General features: G+C 42.4%; 1 non-coding gene across 1 annotated transcript; it reads left to right on the top strand.

Moving 5' to 3' along the window:
• The first annotated feature begins 12,926 nt into the window (after window positions 1–12,926).
• Window positions 12,927–12,999, top strand: TRNAE-CUC (transfer RNA glutamic acid (anticodon CUC)). Its single transcript has one exon. It is a non-coding gene; the product is annotated as a tRNA-Glu (tRNA).
• The last annotated feature ends 10,399 nt before the right edge of the window (window positions 13,000–23,398 follow it).

The following is a 23,398-nucleotide window of genomic DNA, read 5'->3' as shown; positions in this document are numbered from 1 at the left end:
GAGTGAGCTTGAAGGCATTCCCACTGGGCAAATCTGAGACAATTTGAGCATAACAAAGGATGACAGTAATGGATTATAACGCACTTAATAAAAAATTGTTTGAGTCAAATAATACTGCCCTTCATACTCTACACCATATAAAAGAGTAGCAATTAATAAGTAAAAGAAATGGTAAAACTGGAAAATCCCTTTTTCCAACAACTTTTATAATTGATTCAGATAAAACTTATCAGATAAAACTTATTACTATTGAGTAATAGGATGTTGCAACAGGATAGTCATGTGATCTCACACTATCACCTCCAGAAGACTTACTAATTACAAAGGGGAAAGAGGGTCATTACAACAGAGAAATCTGGTAGATGCCACCTTAACCAAGCTTTATCACCAGTGATGGGAGCAGCTGATACCATAAGACTTCTGATGAAGGGTATAACATCACTTGTGAGTATCCTTGCCAAAAACGTTTAACTTGAGTCTAATCATGAGGAATCTAAATCCAAATTTAGAGACTTTCTACAAAACAACAGGCCTGGATTCTTCAAAAATGTCAGTGTAAAGAAAGGCCAAGAGAGATCTAGGGAATCATTTTGGGTTAAAAGAGACTAAAGAGACCTAACAACTAAATGCCACATGTGATCACTGGGTGGATCTTGAATAAGAAAAAATGAGTCCAAAGGCCAAAATTGGGACAATCTGGAAGTTTTAAATATGGGCTGTTTATGAGTTAATAGTAAATTTATTGTTGGCAATAACTGTGTTCATATAGGAAATGTCTTTGTTCTCAGGAACTACATGTTGAAATACATAAGGCTTAAAGTGTCATGATACCTACAACTAACTCTCAGATAATTTAGCCCCCCAAAAGTGTGAATTGCTTGTGTAAAGGTATATAGAGAGACTGATAAAGCAAATCTGGCAAAATATTAACAAGTAGTGAATCCGAAAGAAGGGTATATATCTGTTTAACATGCTATGATTTCAAATTTTCTGCCATTTTGAAAATGGCTGAAATTAAATTTCAAGAAGCAAGAACTAGCCACAACAGTGTGGCCATACTTCTCCACAGGCTAAACCAGTTTTAAGTAAAAAGAATACATTTAGATGCAACTACATTTTAAAAGTAGGAAGTCAAGAGATACCTGGAGTAACAGACCAATTTGGCCTTGGAGTACAAAATGAAGCAGAGCAAAAGCTAACAGAGTTTGTCAAGAGAACACACTCGTCATAGCAAACACCTTTTTCCAATCATGCAAAAGATGACTCTACATACCGATATCACCAAATGGTCAATACTGAAATCAAATTGATTATATTCTTTACAGCCGAAAATGAAGAGGAGAGCTTCACTCAGTTAGCAAAAGCAAGATCTGGAGCTGACTGTGGGTCAGATCATCAGCTCTTATTGCAAAATTCAGGCTTAAATTAAAGAAAGTAGGGAAAATCACTAGGCCATTCAGCAATGACCTAAATCATATCCCTTATGATTAAACAGCGGAGGTGACGAGTAGATTCAAGGGATTAGATCTGGTAGACAAAGTGCCTAAAGAACTATGGACAGTGGTTTGTAACATTGTTCAGAAGGCAGTGACCAAAACCATCCCCCAAAAAAGAAATGCAAGAAGGCAAAGTGGTTGTCTGAGAAGGCTTTACGAATAGCTGAGGAAAAAAGAGAAGCAAAAGGCAAGGGAGAAAGGGGACGATACATCCAACCGAATCCAGAGTTCCAGAGAATAGCCAGAAGAGATAAGAAGGCCTTCTTAAATGAACAATGCAAAGAAGCAGAAGAAAACAATAAAATGGGAAACTAGAGATCTCTTCAAGAAAATTGGAGAGATCAGGGGAACATTTCCTGCAAGGATGGACGCGATACAGAAATGGTAGGGATCTAACAGAAGCAGAAGGTATTAAGAGATGGCAAGAAAACAGAACTATAAAAAAAAAGGTCTTAGTGATTCAGATAACCATCATGGTGTGGTCAGTCATCCAGCGCCAGAAATCCTGGAGTGTGAAGTCAAGTGGGCCTTAGGAAGCCTTACTACAAAACAAAGCTAGTGGAGGTCATTTGGGTTGGCCTCAGCTGGGTGGTTCTGCTGGTCTCACTGGGCTCACTCAAGTGGTTGTAGTTGCCTGTGGTCCAACTGGGGCTGAATGGTCTAAGATGACTTCACTCACATATCAGGTAGGTACTTATTGAATTCTTACTGGATTCTTATACTTTTTCAAATCATTCCTTTGAATTTTTGAATCACATCATCTCCAAGTAATGATAATATACCTCCTCCTTTCTAATTTTTATGCTTCTAATTTCAATCAAATAATTGCTTGGCTAGTGCTGTCAAGACAGTGGTATGTAATAAGAGTGAAGGGATGTTTTTATTTTCTTTATGAGTCTAGTGGGACTGTCCTTAGTACAGTATCACACTGTCCACTGTGTAGATACTGGCTTTTTTTTTTAAAAATCATATTGGAAATAGATGGAAATTTCCTTATTTCTTTAAAAAATATTTTATATATTTGGCTGCACCAGATCTTAGTTGCAGCAATCGACATTTTTGATAAATGTTTGCAACATGCAGGTTCTTTAGTTGGCATGTGGAATCTAGTTCCCTGACCAGGGATCAAATCGGGCCCCCATGCATTGGGGCCTGGGCTCCATGCTTGGAGTCTTAGCCAATGGACCACCATGGAAGTCCTGAAATTTCAATGTTTATCAAGAAAGTATCTTTTTAGCATTTTTGGAAGTGATTGTAATTTTCTCCTTAATTTCACTGTCATGAAAACAAACAATGTGGCTGGAAATCTTCTCACAGAATTCAAGCCAATTTCCCATTTAATATTAGTGACAGAGGTTCTTATAGAGCGCTAAGTCCAGGCTGGAAATGATAGCTGTCCAGGATCAGGGTCATGATGGTGGTAATAGGAGAGGTAGGTGAATTTGAGTTACATTTTGGGAATAATATCACTGGTGGAGTCAATGTGGAGTGTGAAGGATAAGGAGAAACTAAGGATACTTTCTAGGTTTGAGCTGACAAATGGTTCAGGCAGAGCCAACAACTCTTGATTGCCAAACACGATAGGACTTTTCTCACCTTACCCAACACCTGAAGTCTGAGAGCTTGCCGACCACTCCATCCACTTGCTGTTCTGCAGGACTCAGGCCTCCTCCTTCACTGCTCTCTCTATGTCTTCTCAGTCTCTAGACAGGCGTGTCTCCATCTGCTGGATGCCCAGGCTGAGACCCCTACCCCGGCTCTGTCTGTAGCCACCTTCTCCCCCTGAACATCCTTGGACATTCTCTTTTCTCCCCAAGGTTTCACGTACCACTTGTGAGGTGATGGCTCCCAAAACCATGTCTCAAGTCCCATCTTGCTCCTGAACTCCTAGGGGAAGATCCAGTTGCCTATAAAATTTCTCTCTACATGGATCTTCTGCAGGTGTCTCAAATCCTTGAAGTCTGAAACCAAACTCCTTTTCTACTCCAGTTCTGACACCAGTTCCCATGTGCTTTTTCACACCATCAAGCAATTCCCCAACATAAAATACATGTCCTACAGGACTACCCTGGTGGTATAGTGGATAAGAATCCAGCTGCCTATGCAGGGGGACATGAGTTCGATCCCTGGTCCTGGAAGATCCCATATACTGAGGGACAACTAAACCTGTGTACCACAACTACAAAGCCCATGTGCCCTAGAACCCATGCTCTGCAACAGATGAAGCCACCTCAAAGAAAAGCCTGCACACCACAAAGAAGAGTGAAAGTGAAAGTGAAGTCGCTCAGTCGTGCCCTACTCTTTGTGACCCCATGGATAGTAGCCTGCACCAAGGTCCTCCGTCCATGGGATTTTCAAGGCAAGAGTACTGGAGTGGGTTGCCATTTCCTTCTCCAGGGACTCTTCCCAACCCAGGGATCGAACCCAGGTCTCTCACATTGTAGACAGATGCTTTACTGTCTGAGCCACCAGGGAAATCCACAAAGAAGAGTAGCCACTGCCTAATGCAAGTAGAGAAAACCCACATACAACTACAAAGGCCCGGAGCAGTCAAAAATAAAACTGAAAAAAAAAAAAAAAAAAAGGCCGGGTGTCCCACAGTTTGACTTAATTCTGACACTGTCTCTGGAAACAGCAACTGATCCCAAGGGTTAAGGACTCAGTTCTACAAGACTACACCCCCCTCTTTCAGATGCCAACTAGTGCCTCTGACTGACTGATTGCAGATGGAACGTTCCAATAACCCCTACCTTAGGCTTGAGTAACTTGCTAGAATGGCTCACAGCGTGCAGAGAAACGTTTTGCTTTCTAGATTACTGGTTTTTTATAAAAGGATATAACTCAGGGACAGTTAGATGGAAGAGATGTGTAAAGTAAGGTCTGGGAAAGGGCTTGGCGTTTCCATGCTCTCTGAGGGTGCCATTCTGCCTGAATCTCCACATGTTTAACAAGTGGGAAGCTCTCTGAACCCTGTCCTTTTCAGGTTTTTATGGAGGTTTCATTACACAGGCTTGGTTGATTGAATCATTGGCCATTGGTGATTAATTCAGCCTCTAGCCCCTCTCTCCTCCATGGAGGTTGGGACTGAAACTTCCAAACTTTCTAGTCACTTGGTTGGTTCCCTTGGCAACCATCCCCCATCTATAAGTGCTTCCCCAAAGTTGCCTCAGTAACATAGCAGAAGACACTTTTTAAAATCACTCTCATCACTTAGGAAATTCCAATAGGTTTAGGAGCCCTTTGCCAGGAACTAGGCAAGAGCTAAATATGTATTTCTTATTATAAATCACAATATCATATCTACCTTCCATCAGATATGATGGAGGTGGGTCTTATCATGGGTTCCATTCTCACCCTTTTTCCTCCTCAATAAGTCACTAAGTCCTGAAGTTTCTACCATCTCAAATCAGTTCCTCCCAGCCTCTGTCTTAGTCATCTCTATTGGGAATTACATGACAGCACCCTCCACTTCCTTCCTGTTTTGCTCCCTCACATCCACCATTTCTGAACTTCTCTGTTTTCCTAGAGCATTTAAAAAAATCTATTGAGAAAGTTTTTTGTGTTATAAGAGACTCTTCTCTAAGGATGGCTTTTTGCTGGAAAAACAATGAGCACAAGGACAGAATGCTGTGTTCTTCCTAACTCTTTATTCTGACCATAGAAACATGGGATATCAAGATTCCTTAAACTTGGGATCAGTGCTTTGTAGAGCTTCCTGCATTGTCAAGAGTATGTAGTCAACCAGATTTACCACAAATCTTGTGCAACCTTTTAGCTTGAATTGGTCTCGGGCATCTGAAGCACAGTCTCTCACTGATGAGACCTAGATGCCTTGCTGTTTCACAAACTGCTTTCCTACTTCCATCACTTGACTTTCAAGGTTAACATTTAGAAATTTGTATGAGAAAGTTTTATCCAGAAATACCTTTCTTCTTTTTTTCTACTACAACATGTGGCTTGCAGAATCTTAGTTCCCTGACCAGGAATTGAACCTGCACTCCAACAGTAGAAGCATGGAGTCCTAACCACTGGATTTCCAGGGAATGCTCCAGAAATAGTTTTAATTAATCACAGATACCAAGAACCACAGTCTGCTGTCACTGGCTTTTTGAATGACAGGGAGAGCTGTGTATCCTGAAGGCCCATTAGGGGCAGTGGCTGCCAGCCTGTGGGGCTTCGTGACTTCTGGGCCAGGATTTGGCAGCCTGGCAGGTTAAGACTGGGGCAGGTGGGCGGGTGAGACTGAGGTGGGGCATTGGGAAGCCAGAAGGAGACTGGCCAGCCTGAGGTTCTGTGTGGGAGTCAGACAGGAAAGGGAGCAAGGCTAGGAAGTTTGGGAAGGTCTAGGGAAGGGTGGGGAGAAGGCAATGGCACCCCACGCCAGTACTCTTGCCTGGAAAATCCCATGGATGGAGGAGCCTGGTGGACTGCAGTCCATGGGGTCGCTAAGAGTCAGACACGACTGAGCAACTTCACTTTCACTTTCATGCATTGGAGAAGGAAATGGCAGCCCACTCCAGTGCTCTTGCCTGGAGAATCTCAGGGACGAAGGAGCCTGGTGGGCTGCCGTCTATGGGGTTGCACAGAGTTGGACACGACTGAAGCGACTTAGCAGCAGCAGGGAAGGGTGGGGGTGATAGAGACTCAACAAATGAGTTGATCTTCTCAGTGGGGGAATAACCTCAGTTTATGGGAGTTCCTGGAGCGAAAGGGAGAGACAGAGACACAAATAGGCACAGATAGACACAACAGACTCCATTAAGTGAAGGAAAAACAGTCAGAATCAACAAAAATGCCCACTAGGGAGAGAACTTAATTGAAGTGTCCTTCCTACCTGTGGAATCATTCTTAAGCAGTTAAAAGAAAAAGAAAAGAAAAAGAAAAAAAAATTTATATATATATACTATCATAATATATATGCTATTATTACATAATGTATATTTTATCACTTCAGAATGATTCAATATGTATTTTTTCTTTTTCTATATTCATAGAAAATAAGTAACATTTATGGAAAGCTCTGTGAGCCAAATACTGTGTTGTGTGCTTTAAGGCATTGTTTCTTTTATTCCTATTGAAGTTCTACAGAGGTGAGAAAGTGGTGTCCAGAGAAACTGAGTAGCTGGTAATCAGAGATGTTGGTATGGCACCCCGAGAGCCTGAGCTGTTAATAGCCACTCTGGACAAAGAGAACCATGACTGGTGTTTCAACCACTGGTGTAGGTTATTCAGAGGTATGTTGGACAGTTCTGTTTCTGCTGGTGATGGGTTTGAAAGAATAAATGATAAACTGATTGATCTCCAGTTCTTGTTGCTACCTTTGTCCTGTTTGGGACTATGAAGGTAAGGGCTGTTGAGCAAGTGTGAAGGTGGTCAGTAAATAAGTTTAGGGCACTTTAAAATAAGGTGCTGAATTGGATGTGAGATATGACATTCCCCACACCCAAAAAGCTTCTTATAAAAGTCACTGGAGTAATCAGCCCTTGATAGGAAGCCAATAGCCATATCTTTTTCTCTCCATTAGGGCACCCCAATTAAGAGACTGAACTTAAAGTCGCTCTAGAATTTTATAAGATTTTAATGTCTAAGAATCCAAATTAGCACGTTTCTGTCCAAAGGGTATGAGAAACTAGTCTGAGTATAATTATCATATAATGTGATACTGGGCAGACACATGGAGCCTGTTGCCTATGGACTTAAGTTATTACTGAGGGGCTGGACCGCTAATGGCTCCATCAGTCAGAATCCCACTCAGAGCAGCTCAGGGGAGCACCCCTCAAAGGTCTGAGAGGGGTCAGCGGCCACTGAATGTTGACAGCCTTACAGCCAGGCCAGGCAGAGAGGTTGCTTGGGAGTCCTGGAAGAAAAGCCATATTTAAAATTCAGATTTGAGATGCTCTCAGGGGGAGGATACTTGTTCAGTGAGAGGTGTGACGAGGACAACAGGGGGGAGGGGGTCTGCGAACTTTGATTGAACGCTACCTGTCTCAACGCATCAGATCTGCCTTCAGGCTGCTGCAGGGAGCTGACCTGTGCCTTCTGTTTGATTCTGAGGGGTGGGGCCACCTCTAATAGGGCATCAATAAAGCTTCAGGATAATTAAGTGCCTAATTGAGTGTCTGGAGCAATTTACATGCAATCTTGCCGAGTCTGGGATGCCTTTTTCACTTACATCTAAGAAGTCGCATTTTTGACTCTTTATTTTGTTTCTTAAATTCCTTTGATATGACTGGCTGCCTTTGCATATTTACGACATTGGATAGGTCACTGTGCCCACCCTGGCATATCAACAATAAATGCAGTAGAAAAATAATACGGAAATTTAAAAAGATCAACAGCTGGGAGTTAGGAAAGAGGTTAGACAAGAACTCCAGAAACTCCCTTAGTGAGAATGACCCTCAAAGGAGTGCCAGAATATCTGGAATATTGGCACTTACTCCTGCCAGGGAACTCTAGGATTTTTATTGGAAATAACGTACATTTTTATTTTGGCTTTTAATCAACAGACCTCTTCTCTCACCTCTGGGAAAAACTTACTGCCTTTCTTTAGTATCTGTGCTTTGGTTCCCATCCGTCCAGTCAAACATTTGTTAAGTGCCTAGTGTGTGCTCTGTTCCAGCTGACAGTCTGGTTCTTGCTCTCAACTCTTACCCTCACTCTCTCCTCCTGCTTCATTCCAAATCCTCTATCCTCTCTCCCTGTCTGAAAGTGGCATCCTGACCTGGCACAGCAAGCCAGCCCAACAGGTGAATCAGGGGCTGGAGTTGGTGGGGGGTGGGGGGACTCTGGGATGTTGCAAATGGATTCTTGGAGCTTTGGAAAGCATAAAGCATTGTCCCCTTTAGCACAGTGCTGGTCTCTCTGCTCCACACCACCCAAAAGCCAGAGATTGCCAGTGGAGTCTGCACTTCAACACTTCAGAAATGTGTGTTCAAATCCCTTAGAAGGAGGAGAATCTGCCCCAATTAGGGCTTTATTTTAAAACTGAGCATTACATTTTTGATAAAAAATATAAGATGTCAAAATATGTGCTGTTGCCACTTAGTGTATACACCCTTATTCTGTGCCTGGCTTTCATAGGGACAATTTCAAACATACATGCAAGCTGAGAAAATCGTATGACCCCCACATTTCATTAGCTATCAACTTATAGCCAATTTGCTTTCATTAGTACCTGCTTTCCACTGGATGATTTTGAAGCAATCCCAGGCATCATATAATTTCCTCTGTGAATATTTTTCAACATGTATTGCTAAAAAAAGAAAGCCATTAAAAAATCCACAAATTATGCCATCCACTCTTGCAATTCCTTAATATCCATATCTAATCAGCAAACGCTCAAATGATTCAACTGCTTTTTAGTTTGTCTCTTCTAATAGGTTTTCAGAGAAGGTCCATGTGTTGCAATTGACTGAGATGCCTGTTAAGTCTCAATCTGTAACACATCACCCCCTTTCCCTTGTGTTGATCAAATGTTTCTTAAAATGGTAAAACCACTTGTTGAAGATCATCAAAGATGTGTTTTGATGTCACGAAATGATGGTCAGTGAAAAATTAGAATTGTTTTATCAATTTACACACGGTTGAGAACATAGATAGAGAATTGCTTACAATGAAAAGAGTCCCCTGTGTCATCAGCTTCCCCTCCGAGTCACTCCTCCATTTTCTGTTTAGCTTCTCTAGTGTTTATGTCCACAACTGTAATTAACATACATGGATCACTCTTCCCTGAGTATTACACACTGGCTCTTCACTGTGAAAGACGAGGAATTAACGCTCTTACCTTGTCTTGCCTCCTCCCCCTTCTTACTTATATTTTGTTGTTGATAAGGCTGGTGGTTTTTGTTGTAATGTTAAATAACTTAAACTTCCATGTCTTGTTTCATTACTGTTCAGTAGAACCTCTAAGCTTGTCACCATGAAGGAGAAACATACCGATCTGCTCTAACTTCCCTTCCTCTCTCCTACTAATTTCCTAACTTTTTTTAGAGGTTCCTTTCACTTTTTCCTGTGTTCAAGGGTAAAAACATTGACCTTTTGTTCCTGTACCTGTTTGTTCTCTCTGATCTGCCTAGAGGCTAACTCAAAAAGTAGAATCTAACACACCATTCATATTATCTGTTAGAAAGAAAAAAGTTGGTTTAGATCTTGCAAATACTATTCACTGGAAGCTTGGTTAAGTGCATTCATACCTAACTTGATCAGAATGAGTTCTTACCAGGTCAGTTTTCTAAATCTTTGCATATTTGAATCCGCTTGATTGATAGTTGGGCTTCCCTGGTTGCTAAGCGGGTAAAGAATCCTCCTGCAATGCAGGAGACCCTGGTTTGGATCCTGGGTTGCGAAGATCCCCTGGAGAAGGGATAGGCTACCCACTGCAGTATTCTTGGGCTTCCCTGGTGACTCAGTTAGTAAAATAATTCACCTGCAATGCTGGAGACCTGATTCGATTCCTGGGTTGGGAAGGTCCCGTGGAGGAGGGCATGGCAACACACTCCAGTGTTCTTGCCTGGAGAATCCCTATGGACAGAAGAGCCTGGTGGGCTGCAGTCCATGGGGTCCCAAAGAGTTGGACCCAAGTGAGTGACTAAGCACAGCAGATTGATGGTTGGCCTGGGTCAGGAGTTCCTGGGTCACAATTATTTTCCCTAAGAACCTTGAAGATCTTTTTCTATTGAAAAAGTAATTTGCAAGGTTAGGTGTTAATACTCTGGTCAGCACATTTGAGTACTTATGATTTTAACAGTTCCAAGCACTGTTCCAAGTTTTAATCAGTATTAAATTTAAACCTTAGTCCTGTGAAGTTTGTAGTATTATTATCCTCACTGTACATATGAGGTAGCCAAGGCATGTAGCTTGTCCAGGCAGGATTTAGACTCCAGAACCCATGTTCTGAACCTGGCAACTTTCTTTTGCCTATGACCACACCTCTTGTGGAGGACGCCCTCCCACAGCCCCAGTCTTGCAGGATTCCTCCTCTGACCTGTTGAGGCCCAGGAGTAACAAGTTTCCAGGGTTGCTGGTCCCCATACCCCAGACCACACCTTTGAAGAGTCTGTTGCCAAAATTCAGCCTCTGTTCACTGATGCTGAATAGAAATGTGAAAACAAAGTTTGGGTGAAGTGAAAAATAGTTTTATTGCTTTGTCAGGCAAAGGGGACCATAGTGGGCTAATGGCCTCAGAACTCTCTGTCACAGCCTGGAGGAGGCATTGAGCAGACTAAGGGTGTTCAAGGAGCAGGGCATGGTCAGCTCATGGACGTTTTCCTGATTGGCTGGTAGTGAGGTAATTGGGAGCCAGCATCATCCACCTTCCAGCTGATCTGGGAGTCCATGTGCTTGTGGGCAGGTACAGTTAACTTCTTCCACCTGGTGGGGGTTTCAGGCTCTGCAAAATAGCTCAAAGGAAATGGCTCAGAATATTATCTATAGTCTTTGAGTAAGAACTAAAGTTCTCGACTTTGTTTAATGGCTTGCTGTTGTTTAGTTGCCAAGTCGTGTCTCACTTTTCTGTGACCCCATGGACTGTCCATGGGATTTTCCAGGCAAGAGTATTGGAGGTTGCCATTTCCTTCCCCAGGGAATCTTCCCGGCCCAGGAATCAAACCTGCGGCTCCTGCTGCGTCTCCTGCTGCGTCTCCTGCTGCCTCTCCTGCCTTGCGGGCGGGTTCTTTATCACTGAACCATTATTTTGTCTTGCTTGACTGTTTTCCTTTCCTTCTGCATTTTTTTTTTTTTCACTTCTCTGATGAAATTTATTCTTGGACTAAAGTTTTTCTACGACAAAAGACAGGCGGAGGACATGGGTCAGAGCCTATTCTGAGAAGGCCTCCTAGGGTGGTGCTCAGTTACATGTTTATTACACAGCTTTCCCTATACCTTCTGAACACCCAGCAGAGACCATGACCAGTGCAGCCAAGTGTCTGAGAAGTACTGAGGCTGATTCAGCCTGGTTCTGTCAGACTCTGAGTGCTTGTTACCCAGAAATAAATTTAAGACATAAGAAGACAATAGTTTAGAAGCTGTAGAAAATGAAAATGGAGACAGTTTAGGCCAGTGTGTTTTAATTTGGTACTGAATATCCCCATATTTTAAAAAGTAAACCCGTGTTAATATTATCATAATTATAACACCATTCATTTTGTCATCTGTATTTATTACTAGTTCATATCTGTGTAGTAAAATAGTTGATCTAAGCAACTTCTCTTTTTACAAGTGTCATCTAGCTCTAAGTTCTTGTTTTACCATTTCTGAAGTGTTTTGAAAACCTGTGAGGGTCCCCCTGTGGTACACCCTGGGGAGGGCTTCCCCTCCCCCATGGGTTCTTTTAGTCATCACAGAGCAGGATGGCTGTTCTCCAAAGTTTAGACAACTGGTCCACAGAGAAGACATTGTTTCGGAAAGAGTTGCCATGACAACCTCCTTCTTCAAGGTAAGCATTTGAGTTTTATCAAAACAAAGGACTTGGCTTTGTTTTAAATTGGTCCCCACGGCAGTGTTCATCATGCCGTGCCAGCTGTATTAGCCGCCTTCGCTCCCGGTGTATTTTTTTTTCCCTGAGATTTAGGGGCTCAGCTCTTGGCTGGGTGGCCACCTACTCGCATCTTGGACTCTGACCAGAAGTCTGATTTCTTCTGTGGAACAAGATCCATCCCTAAATAAAGCAAGCTCTCTGCTAGCTGGATAGGGCTCTTTATCATGTAGTTACTATTTCCTCTTTGAATACAGGCTCTTAGATTTATAAAAAAACATTTTTTTTTTGCACTGGAATAGATGCTTGTTTTTTCATGTTTGGCATTTCTCTCCTCTGCCCCATTTTCTGATAATAGTATTTCACTACAGATCGACCCATTGATTACTAAATCAAGTTAGTAAATATTGCCTGGACAACTGGTTTTCCATTTGGGGAGAAGTCATTTCTCTACTTTCATGTTATTCGCAGAAAATCTTGATGGGTTAAAAATAAAAGAATTTCTAGAACTGCCGAAGAAAACCTAGGAGTCTATTTTCATAATCTGAGAGATGGAAGGAAAACTAGAAGCTTTTGAAGAAAAAAAGAGAGGATCCTTCAAATCTAAAACTTACATACATAACTACATAATACATAGTTAAACAGTATATAACCAAATTGAAAGTATATTTGTGACATGGCAAAGTGTTCATATCCATAGCATGTTAGAGGCTTCTAAAAGTAGATAAGACAAATGTATGGTAAAAGACAGTCAAGTCTGTGAATCAAAGAGGTATAAATAAACTAGCAAAAATGCCATTGTTGGGCCAACCTAAATGTAAAAATTTAGAAGAAAATTCAGTGTTTGTAAGGGTGTGGGGGAGAAGCATTCCTGCACTGTTGATAGAATAGTGGAGTTTCCCCTCTTTGGAATAGGTAAGTACGGCAGTTTGGGTCCATTTAAAACGTCCATGGGGACTTCCTTGGTGGTCAAGTGGTTAAGACTCTGCACTCTCGATGCAGGGGACCTGGATTCAATCCCTGGTCAGGGAACTAGATATCACATGCCACAAGTAAAGATCCTGTGTCACAACTAAGACCTGGCACAGCCCAAAATAATAATAATAAAATAAAATGCCCATGACTTTCAACCCCCAAATTACCTTCATACAAACCTATCCTACAGGAATACTGCTGCAGAGTCAAGATGAGTGTGTGCAAAGATGTGTGTGGAATGTGTGGGTGTGTACCACAGTGTGTGAATGTGGGAGTGTGCAGGTGTATGTGAGTGTGTGTGTGAATATGAGTCTAGCATCCTTCGTGAATTTGCTCACATGTTCTCTCCTCCACCAGAAGCTCCCTGAGGGCAGGGTTCTCACTGGATCCACTCATCCCTTTATCTCAGCACCAGGGATGGCACCCCCCATGTGGCAGATAATCAAATGTTTTAATGAATGAATGAAATTAGGTAGCTGCAAGAAAAAACTGAAATTACATCATTAATACGTGATACGGATTTGGATCAATCGCTCAGTCACGTCTGACTCTTTGTGACCTCATGGACTGTAGCCCACCAGGCTCCTTTGCCCATGGAATTCTCCAGGCAAGAATACTGGAGTTGGTAGCCATTCCTTTCTCCAGGGAATCTTGGATAAAACCTGGGTCTCTTGCACTGTAGGGAGATTCTTTACCATCTGAGCCACTAGGAGAATGATACGGTTGGATGGCATCACCAACTCAATGAATATGAGTTTGAGCAAACTCTGGGAGACAGTGAAGGACAGGAAGCCTGGTCCACTGCAGTCCGTGGGGTCACAAATAGCCGGACACGACTTAATGACTAAACAACAACATTAATGGTACAGAGATAATAGTTCACAATGAAGGTGTTCATATTACCCACACAAATGCAGTAAATTACTGAAACTGAAATATACAAAGCGAAAGAAATGAAAGGATAAAGGGTCATAAGGAAAATCAGAGTGGGACGCTTGAACACATGATTCTCAACCTTTGATAGGTCAAACAAGGAAAACAGAAGAGCTAAAGCCTTTGTATAAAGCTGATTTACAGATTCGTGGAACTTAGTGCCCTGTGCATAATCACCTTCTTGTCTCAGAACCTGCAGAACTCTCCAGTTCCACACGGCGGGAGTCGTAAGGGCACATTCTCTGAAGACAATGTCATAAAACTAAAAATCCACTACAAGAAGTTTATTTTAAAAATTCAAGGCCTGGAAGTCAAGCAGATAAGTCTTTTCAGTAAGGGTTAACTTCTTCCAAGTTGCAATTATGGGCTCTTTAGAAGACAGGACCGTGGAGAGCATAGGGGACCTAAGCTTATGAGAGATGCAGGCAGACTATGCTCAGAGCAAGAGAAGAAACGTTTTCATTATTAGGCAAGAGAGGATGAAAATAAATGAACTAAAGATTCAATAAAAAGCTGGAAAACCGATAAAACAAAGCCAAGGAAAATAAAAATGGAACTACTGGAGACAGAACTAGAGAACAACAAATTAGAGAGAAGAGCGAAAATAGAATTTTTAATATGAGGAATGGTTCTCGGGAAAAAGTTAAAAATGACTTTGGTTTTAGCAATGCTAATCAAGAAAAAAAGAGACAACATTGGTAAATGGTAAAGGGCATGGAAGCCCCGAGATGGGCGGGGGAGATGGATGCATTTTGTCATGTCCCCTGCCCCACCTCCATTTTCTCCACAGGCCCAGCTCTCTCAGGCACTGGGAGGTGGTGGTGAGGGCCCTCAGGGCAGCCACCGCTGGTCCGGGAAGTAGCAAATGCGTGTGTGCCTGCTAAGTCGATTCAGTCGTGTCTGACTCTTTGTGATCCTATGGACTGTAGCCTGCTAGGCTCCTCTTTCCATGGCATTCTCTAGGCAAGAATACTGAAGTGAGTTGCCATGCTCTGCTACAGGGGATCTTCCTGACCTGGGGGTCAAACCTGCACCTTCTGCGATTCATGCATTGCAGGCTGATTTTTTAATGCTGAGCTACCAGGGAGCCCCCTTAAGTAGTATGTAGTGGTGATGGTTTAGTCGCTAAGTCATGTCCGACTCCTGCGACCCCATGGACAGAGAAGCCTGGCAGGCTACAGTCCATGGGATTCTTCAGGCCAGAATACTGGAGTGGGTTGCCATTTCCTTCTCCAGGGCATCTTCCCAACCCAGGAATAGAACCCATGTCTCCTGCATTGTAGGCAGATTCTTTACCAACTAAGCTACAAGGGAAGCCCCTTACGTAGTATATGGTAATCCAAAAGCAGAAATGTCACAGCCTTGTCCTTACCTTCCAGGAGTTAAGGGACAGATGCTGGAGTCAGTCTCTCTCCTGGAAATGAATTTAAGATATTCTTGGACTCTGGTCCATCTGGGCCGTTCCTCTAAATCTAGAATATGCAAACCTGAGAGCCATTTTCTCTGGCGTTAGCAACCAGGAGCTGGTCCTTGGCCTCTTTCTGCAATAGAAATTGATAAGAGGTCAGACAAGAGATTCAGCAAGACTTTACTGGGGCCCCTGCGACAACAGGGAGGGAAGCAGAAATGATAACTGATTCTCTTGCTTGCTTCTTGAGGTAGGGCAAGCTGGCTCCTTATATGGGGTGAGGGTAGTGGTGGGTCCAGGGGTCAGGCCAGAGGGGTGACTTAGGTGGTCTCTTCACCCCTGTGGTGGTGCTGTGTGGGCTTTTGGTTTTTTTGTATCTTGTCGTTCATAATCTGCCCTAACGGAGCAGGCAGAGTTATTTTTAGTCCCTTATTGTTTGTTTGTGTTTTGTTGCTCAGCATGGCTCTCTTTCCACACCCGTATGAGATAGGCTGGGAGCCCTTTGCTGGAGTGCTTGCACCTAGAAAAACATCTCCTTCTGCAACAGAATACAAGGAAACTATCAGTTCAGTTCAGTTCAGTCGCTCAGTCGTGTCCGACTCTTTGCGACCCCATGAATCACAGCAAGCCAGGCCTCCCTGTTCATCACCATCTCCCAGAGTTCACTCAGACTCATGTCCATCGAGTCCGTGATGCCATCCAGCCATCTCATCCTCGGTAAAAGAAACTATAAGGCACTGAAAATAACTGCGTGCAAGTTATGCCTTATCTTATGGGCAAGATACAAAAAGGCCAAAAACCAACTGCCACCTCTGAGAGGTGTCAGGAGCAAAAGCTGGGTACTGTGCATGCTCCCTGCACACAGCACCACCCAGAGGGTGAGCAGACCACTTAAGCCACCCCTCTGGCCCAACACATTGATCCTGCCCCTATGCTCATCCCGTTTAAGGAACCTGCCTGCCCTCCTTGGAGAGGGAGTAAGGGCAGCTGTTACTTGCTTTCACTCCCTTGTTGCTGCAGCCTGAGTCCCGTGAAGTCTTGCCTGAATTCTTCCTTGGGCCTTTTACCAGTTTCTAATAAAGAGTCCAAGGACCCAAGTTGGTAACAACTCTGCCAAGAGGAGAGTGCAGCAGTGTGGGGACCAATGGAGAAAACGAGAGACAGAGGCAGACACCAAGACTCTGTGGCCCAGAGTGACCCAAAGCCAGTGGCTGCTTCAAGCCATTGGACTCTCTGATACCTTCTTTTTTTTTTGGGGGGGGGGGGCTCTTATGTAAAGTGTAATTTACAAAAGATTAAATAACATGACTCAACAATAACGAGAACAAGTGTCCAAGATTTCTTTTAAATCAGGTTATGTGGGAACCAGGGAAATCTTGAAACTGGTTCAAAGCACATTGGAGGAACTGGGTATTTTAGAGAACTTTAATAAAGGAAAGTTAGGGTAGTGAAACCATTGGGTGTCATTTCAGGGGCTCTGAAGAGCTCCAGTACAACAGTTCTTCATGGCTCAGCACATAAAAGAATTCAGTGAGAGGCCAAGTGATAGATAAGAAGTGATTTATTAGAATAGGACACTTGTGAGGTTTATAAGTGGATGGGTGACAGATACCTTGCCCTGAGAACTTATTGGGCTGCAGTTTTATAATCAGAAGAAAAGTGGGGAGGGGGAGAAGAACATCTCTGCCTTTCTCAAGTAGATTTCTGTCTTAAGATTTCATGCTTCTGTCATCATCTCTTCCTCCAGGTTGAGCAGGGGAGTTTTCTTGTCCTTACATGTACAAGGTAGGTCCACAAATATCCCTTTTTATGTGTGCAGAGAGCATGTCCTAGGGATCGTTAACTTACTGAGCTCACTGGGCAGGATGTGAGTCTCAGGCCACCATTGTTTTATTGTTTGGGGGCACGTCTTGTGCTTCTGTTGCCTAGTTTTGTTGTTAAGCAAGCCTGCTTGGTTTTGTGGTTAAGCAAACCTGCTCTCTTGAGTAATCATTAACTTACAGGGGCCTCCTATATATTTTTTTACTTACAATCTCCTAGTGGGATTAATTATTTTATCACTTCCTTTGTCCCTTTGGGCTTCACTGATGGGTCAGCTGGTAAAGAATCTGCCTGCAATATGGGAGACCTGGGTTCAATCCCTAGGTTGGGAAGATCCCCTGGAGAAGGGAAAGGCTACCCACTCCAGTATTCTGGCCTGGAGAATTCCACGGACTGTATAGTCCATGGGGTCGCTAAGAGTCGGACATGACTGAGCGACTTTCACTTTTTGTCCCTTTGCTCTGTCCCTATCAATAGGATTGCTGGTCTAGATAGAAAACTGATTCATCTCCTACAGGACTATAACCATAGCATCTGGGTTTTTTGTTTGTTTGTTTGTTGTTTTCACTGCTCAGAGATTATTTGCATATCTAACTGAAAAAAGCCTTTAACCTCAGTTCTGCTCATGCAGAGTTGTAAAATAGCCCTGTCAATAGAAAAGCAGTCACAGGTGCAAACCCAGCAATGCATTGGACATTCGACCAGCAAATCTCATTAATCTATTTTCAAGTTTTGGATAGCTTTTGTGACACTGAAAATAGATCTCTCCTTAACCTAGTCTGAGAGTTTTGGTACTCAGATCTGAAGTTCTGATGAGAAGAAAGGGAATCGAGCAGTGGGGAGCAACCAGGTATATCCTAAACTGCTTGGAGGACCAGCCCAGAGCACACATACTCCCATACAAGTGTCCCTCCCCACATTTCTAAGTCAAGCTCTGTAAAAGAGCAACATTTGACAAATACCAGTGAATTTTAGTTCATTATAAATTAACCAAACTATCAATCAACTTGTGTCTTTGAGAATCTGCTGCATAATCATGATCCGATTGGAAGCACAGTCTGCCCTCGGTAACCATGGGTTCCACATCCACGAATTCAGCTGATCAGATCCATGGTTGGTTGAATCCTTGATGTGACTGGGGATAAGGAGGGGCCCACTGCACTACACCTTTTTACAGAAGGAACTTGAGCATCCACAGAGTTTGGTATCTGCTGAGGTCTGGGAAACAATCCCCTGCACAGATGCAGAAGTACTCTAAGACCACCCTGCAAGACTTCATCGTTGTAACTAGAACATTGAAATTTGTTTTGCATGTATCATCATATACTTGTTATTTTTTCCTAGAAACTTTTTATAAGCATGATCATAGATGTTACTGTGACTTATGGAGAGACCAGGAATACTATGTGAATTAACACAGCAGCAATACTTACTAGTGAAAAAAAATGAGAAAAAGGCACATTTATGTTTTCAGGGATTATTCATGATAGTCACACCCACTGTGGTGGTCTCTGGTATCATAGGGACATTGCTGGAAAACTGGAGATTTGGAGACAGTGTCAGTTATCTAAGGATGCTTAACAAGCCACTCCCAACTTTAATGTTTAGAAACAACAATAACTTATTATTTTTCTAGAGTCCATGAATTGGCTGGGCTCAGCAGGGTTATCCTTCTGTTGTTCTCCCCTTACATTTCTTAAATGACTATAGCTATTTGGCAGCTGGAGGGTCCAAGATGGTCTCCTCACATGTCTGGGGCCTTGATGCTGTCAGCTGGACTTCTCACTCCACTTGGCCCCTCAACACTTGGGAGTCTCGGGAAGACTCACACAGAGCAAGCTGGAACATTCCAAGAACCAGAACAGGAAGCTGCAAGGTTTCTGCTTGCCTAGTTTCATGTCTACCGTGTTCTATCAGCCAAACTTAACAAAGCTTAGATCCAAGTGGTGGGGAAACTGGGCCACACTCCCCCGATGGGAGGAGCTACAAAGTCACGGGGAGTAAAGGGCGTGGCCCTAGGGAGATGGGCCGGATTTGCAGTCTTGTCTCATCTACCGCAAAACTGAAGGAGCTGCATGAGACAGGCTATTGGCACCTATGATTCAGGCAGGGCCCAGCAAGTGGGAGAATTTTAATAAACACTTACTGTATTGAACCAGACTGAATTAATTTAGGCCCAAAATGTTTTGTCTCCTTGTTTTATAACCTTTATAACCTTACCTTGTACAGTCAATGGACCAAAAACCCTGAAAAAGATAGTTAGAGGATTGAGTAAAACTGTCTTCAAAATTTTTCATTCTACTTAATTCTAACAAATAGTATATGTATCAGCTAATGAATATTTCAGTCTTTCATGTATGAACCAAAAATGTAATTATGGATTTGATTTTACCAGCGTTTGCTGCCTGCAGTAGTCAGTGATCACAAATCGCATTAAATGAAAGGTGAACCCCATTATGGTATCTAGAAAATGGAACTTAATAAGTTATGTAATTATGGGGCAAATCTATGCAAATTGCAATTTTTATTAGGCAATTTTCCATCTTCATCTAGGCTCTAATAGTCTATTAGACTTGTGGCAGTTCAGTGCTTTTATTAAGGAAGTTCTTTAACTTCTTTTCTGTTTGGTTCCTTATAATGAAGAAATTGTGTTTTGGGGTAAAATGGTCACAAGGCTGCTTTAACTTATCTTTTTCAATCTTATTACAAATAACCTGAATTCTAAGTTAATTATTCAGCTAAAACTTCTGTAGAGCCAATTTATGCCCATCTTATATAAAGACTTAGAACATAAGAGACTTTTATGAAAAAAATCATACAATTGAAATCTTTTCCATTTATTGCACCATGCTGAAATGTTGGCTGAAAGAAAAAGAACTTGATTTTTAAATTTTACCAGGTCAGTTTTTCATCCTAAAAATGTTGTTTCGCCTGTTTGGTGATTATGAAACTATAAATCATTTTATAGACTGGAAATTCAAAATTGACACATGAAATTACTTATCACACTACCTTTTTCTGTACTATTTTGTGGTTGTAGGAAGATTTTTATGATATGTCAGATCTAGTAATTCTGTGTTTAGCAAGTTCTCAGGTCTTACTGTCATTTAAAATCTTTTGTAGTATGTTTTAAAATTGTGATTTGATGAGAAGTAAGTGACCCTGTGTTGCTAAGTATTAAGAATAGCCTCAGACTTCCCTGGTGGCCTGGTGGTTAAAAATCCACCTGCCGATGCAGGGGACATTGGTTCAATCCTTGGTCCAAGAAGATCCTCCATGCCAAGAGGCAACTAGGCCTTTGCATCCCAACTACTGAGCCCTCATGCCTGAGCTCTGCAACAAGAGAAGCCACAAGAGTGGCAGCCCACACAGAAATGAAGAGTAGCCCCCACTCAGTGCAATTAGAGCAAGCCTGAGCAGCAAGGAAGACTCAGCACAGACAAATAAATAAATTAATTAATTTTAAAAAGCCTTGTGGAAGGTTTTTCCAGGTTGCTTGTATATTTCTATATGCAGTGTTGGAGGTGGCTCAGGTAGGACAGGGCTGGACTCTGCTCTAAACTCAGTTAGGGATTTAAAGAATGAACTTGACCTAGAAACAGAGGGCATGACAAATAATGCTTGCCAGGAATAATTCCCAGTGCACCAGAACTCTCCTGACTAGGCCCAGGGACAGGAACACTTTTGGTTTCGTTTTAAGAAGGTTTTATGCCAGGTACTCATGTCTCCATAATACTTGAGGTTTTCAAGGATGTGAAAAACACAACTGTCTTTTCCAACAAATTACTTTACATCTTGTACATGTTGCCCTTGCAGACGGTGCAAATAACCTCTTACTTGGTGGGGTGGGGGTTCCCAAGTAAATGATTATCTGAGTTTTCTTGGGATCAATGATCCAACAGAATTATTAAATTTGATCAAGATTTGGCATCCATTAATATCCATGTTGTAAGACAGTTCCTCTTTCCTCTCTTGTTAAAGTGATAGGTAACATCAATCTGACAACTGAGATATAACTATACTTGCATTAGTATCTTTCTTTACTAATGTGGTACGATTCCTGGCTCCTCAATGTCTGTTTTTGTCATCTGATTCTTAATTTGGAAAGATAATCAGACTGGGAATGGTATTCTAGGTGCAGAATTATTTCCCTTAAAACCTTGAAGATGTTGCTTTCTTGTCTTATGATTAGGGTTGTTCTTGAGAAGTTTGGACTTTTCTGGTGGCTCAGATGGTAAAGGAACCAACTGCAATGCAGGAGACCTGGGTTTGCTCCCTGGGTCAGGAAGATCCCCTGGAGAAGGGAATGGCTACCCACTTTAATGTTATTGCCTGGAAAATTCCATGGACAGAAGAGCCTGGCAGGCTACAGTCCATGGTGTCACAAAGAGTTGGACACAACTGAGTCACTAACACACTTTGAGAAGTTTACTGATTCTTCTCTGTTGTAGGAAATATTTCATTGGAACCTGCTAAAAGTTTTCTTTCTCTGCCTCTCTCTTTCCCCACCCCACCTCTCTCTCTCTCTCTCTCTCTCTTTTTCTGATCCTCTGCCTTTCTCTCTCCCTCTCTGTGCTGTTCTGAATTTTACATGCTATGTCTGAGGTAGGTCGCCTTTCCTACCGATGTTCAGAGGGCACTTGGATCTGGGGACTCAGGTGTCTTCAGTGTCGGTTATTCTTCCTCCATTTTTTTTCCCCCTCCATTTTCCTTCTGGATCTTCTGCTGAATTGCTGTTAAAATTCCTAGATCTCTCTCTGGCTCTCAGCCTTCAGGCTTTCCATCCTGATCTCGTGTGTGTCCAGATCCATACTGGATTCTCTCCCTGGCTCCTCAACACTATCCATTCTGTTGCTTGGCCCATCCCTTCATTTTCAAGATTCTTTTTCACACAGCCCTTTCTACCCACTCCAGTATTCTTGGGCTTCCCTTGTGGCTCAGCTGGTAAAGAATCATCCTGCAATATGGGAGACCTGGGTTCGATCCCTGGATTGGGAAGATTCCTTAGAGAAAAGAAAGGCTACCCACTCCAGTATTCTGGCCTGGAGAATTCCATGGACTGTATAGTCCATGGGGTCCATAAAGAGTCGGACATGATTGAGCTACTTTCATTTTTCTTGCTTTATGGATTCCCAGGAACTCTTCCTCTTTGCTCTTGACCACTGTTTGGCATGGCCTGGTGGGGGGAGGCAGACTGGGTGGGCCTGCCTAGGGGTCACTGCTGCAGTGTGACCAGCATCTGTTTGAACACCTACTGGAGCGTGTAGCCCCCTCCGGTCCCAGTATTCCAGCTACTGTCACAGTCCACAGAAGTTCACTCTTGTGCGTGTTTTGGCCTGGTGAGTTCCTCCAATTTAGGCCCATCTGCCTTCTGAATTTCAGGAATTCTTCATAATTACTGTGTATTGAAGACATTTCTTCTTTTTTTGAGGACTATGTCATAGATTAAAAAATACGTGTGTGTGTGAGTATGCATGCATGCCATTTTTAGGCAGTTGCAATTAAAGGAAGCTGAACACACTATCTTGTCTAGTCTCTTTGTGTTGTTCTGAGTTTTTTTGCCCATTGTGTGTGCATGCTTAGTTGCAAAGTCGTGTCCAATTCTTGGCGACCCCATGGACTGTAGCCTGCCAGGTTCCTCTGTCCATGGAATTTCCTAGGCAAGAATATTGGAGCTGGTTGCCATTTCCTACTCCAGCAGATCTTCTTGACCCAGGGATCAAACCCACTTCTCCTGTATTGTCAGGCGAATTCTTTACCACTGGCTCACCAGGGAAGCCTTTTTTCCCATTAGATGATATATTTTTCAGTATCTTAAAGTAGTCTTGAGAACAAGATTCTTAGTGGTTGCATGACATTTTGTTGTCTCTATTGTTGTTTATTTAACTAACCTCATATTATTAGATTATGATTTTTGCTATCATAGAAAGATGTATAACAAATATCATATACATTATAACTGAGGACTTCTTTCTAGTTATTACCTTTTCATTTGTATTTCCTTGTGTTATTATTCATATATTCCATCTCTTGTCTTTGAGACTATGACCTTTTTGTTTCTTTTGGCATTATAAATCACATTTCTTTTTAATTGAAATATAATTGGTTTGCAATGTTGTGTTGATTTCTGCTGGGCAGCAAAGTGGTTCACACACACACACACACACACACACACACATATTCTTTTTTATGAATCACAGTTCTAGTGACTCATTTTCCAAATGTCTCTTGCGGTACATGTGAAAGATTTCCTTTAGTTGGGGAATTACTGGATCAAAGAATATGTGTGTGTCC

This window comes from Capricornis sumatraensis, chromosome 20 (genome assembly GCF_032405125.1).
Source record: "Capricornis sumatraensis isolate serow.1 chromosome 20, serow.2, whole genome shotgun sequence".
Classification (NCBI taxonomy): domain Eukaryota; kingdom Metazoa; phylum Chordata; class Mammalia; order Artiodactyla; family Bovidae; genus Capricornis; species Capricornis sumatraensis.
The sequence above is the reverse complement of the archived record's forward strand: the minus strand, read 5'-3'. Positions and strand labels throughout refer to the sequence as shown.